Below are 1462 nucleotides of genomic sequence, written 5' to 3' on the forward strand. Positions count from 1 at the left end.
CCTAACCATGCAGATATGGCAGATGCAGCTGCTGCAGTGGTGCTGGGCTTCATGATTTTGTGCTTAGACACATGATTTCCAGATTAGACTCACCAAGCTTTGAGTTTGTTTCTGACTTTTTAGACTGTGTCACTTTGCTAATTTGTGTCAATTCTGCAAGCCTCAGTTTTTTTGTGGGTTAAATAAAGAACAATATTCTAGGATTGTTACGGAGATTAAATAATTTTATGTTTGCAAATATTTAGAGTATTCTTGGCCCAGAGTCAACATTTGGTAAAGGCTGTCATTTCATTATATTACAATTAAATACATGTTTCAGTTACTTTCTTTGATGGTGTATTCCTTGGATATCACTCAAATGGGTTTTAAAATGAGATGACTAAATCAGAAATAGGTTAAGATCCGTATTCTCTAATTTATTCCAACCTTAAATAATAGTAAAACAACTGGTATAGGATAAAATATATGTTATTAACTTCAAAGCAATTGGGCATTCTTTCCATATCAAGTATTATAAAATATAATTCTTACTTTTTTTCTTGTTCTGTGGGTATATACCTACAATAAGAAAGTAAAAATATCTTTATTTTCTGTTTTTCAATTTTTAGAAACAAGTCTGTCCCCTTGACCATATTGATTTTCTCATTATATTATGAGGTGCAATCACTGGATGGCTCTATTTTTTTGTCTTAATAATTTTTATTAACCTGTAAAGGAAAGAGTGAAATTATAGGACAGTCCAAACACAGTATCCCAAACACTTATAGGTACAAAAGCAGTCTGCTCTCATTCATGGAATTTATTAGCTATAAAAACTCTGACACTTGGTTTCTCAAGGCCAAGATCATATTTGATATGGAAAATGAATAGAAAATAAGCTCTTCCTGTAACACTCTAGAGGCTGGCACAGTTGCAGGGTACTTCTCGGACACACTACCACTGCTATGAATTTTGAATCAGTAGCAGTGTCTCCCTACCATATACCAGGCAGAGCTTTTCAAATCTCTGAGGAAGGACAAAGCAGAAAATGGCCATATAAAAGTGGAGCTAAAATGATAAATTTCAGTTGTGAAAGAGTCAGCTTGCTGGTTTAGCAGTTTTGTTCATACATCCGCTAATCATAGGACAAAACTTTGGGCATCAATTCTATTTGAGGGTATTTAATTGGAAGATATATATTTCTATGAAGCCTTAGTCTTATTAATACTGAATTTTAAGCTAATATATACCATTATTTAGCATTTTATCTGGGAAAAAATTCTTTAAGAGACCTCCATCAGATATATATAGAGTCCGTGCCCTAGTCCTCAAATGTAACTAGAATTATACAACCCAGAAGACAATAACTCTGTCTCTTTCTTTGTCTTTCTCTTCAGTGTGCACACTCTCGGTCTCTCTCATAATTTAACAGCCTACAATAATATTATGTTTTAAAAAGTTAATATTCTCAAGAGCTCAATCT

This window comes from Propithecus coquereli, unplaced genomic scaffold, assembly GCF_000956105.1.
Source record: "Propithecus coquereli isolate 6110/MARCELLA unplaced genomic scaffold, Pcoq_1.0 Scaffold12, whole genome shotgun sequence".
Classification (NCBI taxonomy): domain Eukaryota; kingdom Metazoa; phylum Chordata; class Mammalia; order Primates; family Indriidae; genus Propithecus; species Propithecus coquereli.